Source organism: Octodon degus, unplaced genomic scaffold (genome assembly GCF_000260255.1).
Source record: "Octodon degus isolate 3935 unplaced genomic scaffold, OctDeg1.0 scaffold00181, whole genome shotgun sequence".
Lineage (NCBI taxonomy): Eukaryota > Metazoa > Chordata > Mammalia > Rodentia > Octodontidae > Octodon > Octodon degus.
In genome coordinates this window covers 3,477,920-3,478,945 of record NW_004524757.1, presented here as the reverse complement: position 1 = coordinate 3,478,945, position 1,026 = coordinate 3,477,920, and positions in this window count along the sequence as shown.

The following is a 1,026-nucleotide window of genomic DNA, read 5'->3' as shown; positions in this document are numbered from 1 at the left end:
CTGTGCTGTCTCTGCCTTGGTGCCTCATGCCATAGACTGAAAACATGGGGCACCCCACCCCGTGCTCCCTGCAGTTGCTCTCGTTGAAGCAGCAACATGAGAAGCCAGTGTGGGAACTGCCTTGTGCTCCTGGAATTCACCATGGAGAAAAGAAGGAAAAGGGGGGAGCAGAGACCTAGCAACTCACAGAAGGAACTGTGTGTAAGCAACAAAGATTTGCATTTCATGGATGGCTAATATGTGGAGCATTTTTTCATATATTTATTTGCTTCTTTAATTTCATCCTCTGAGAAGTGTGTGTTCATCGTAGATGCCCATTTCTGGATTGGGTCTTTAAATTTTGGGGCCCTAGTGTTTTTTAGTTCTTTATAAATTGCAGAGAGCTTACTTTCTAATGGTCATATGTTCTAAAAACATGAATATTAATGTGATTTGACTGTGGATGTTTTAGAAATTGAGAAAATATCACCCACTGGACATTTGCCCGAACTTGAATGGAGCTTGGATGACATGCACAAGAGCAGACTCCCAGTTTAGGAAAAGGGGGCTACGCAAACTTCACCATCACGGCCCACCTGGCAACAACAGCATCTATAGGAATGCTAGTGGCCGAGAGAGTAAGCCTGCTCACCTGCACAATCTCCAAGATTAGTAGTCTTTTGGTCACAGAAAAAGAAGCAAGCAAAAGCATATGAACATGCAGGTTTCATTTAATTCTTTCCTGCTTTAAATGATGCCATTGATGTGGAATTGGAGCTCAGCCTCAGGATATTTTTTGATGTCCATTGCCTCTTTAAAGAACACAGGGCCAAAGAAAGGCACAATCTGAGGTTCTGCAAGGGGACAAAAATATGGATGTGGTGCAAGAGAACAAAATTGAGTCCATAGCAATATCCAGTGCTGCACAGGATATATCCCAGGACAAAATAAAAGGTGACTTGAAATGAGCAAAAAGCATGTACGTCACTTGGGCTTGCTCTGTAGTTCGGTGGATAGAGCTCTTTTTTAATTTTTACATTTATTTAT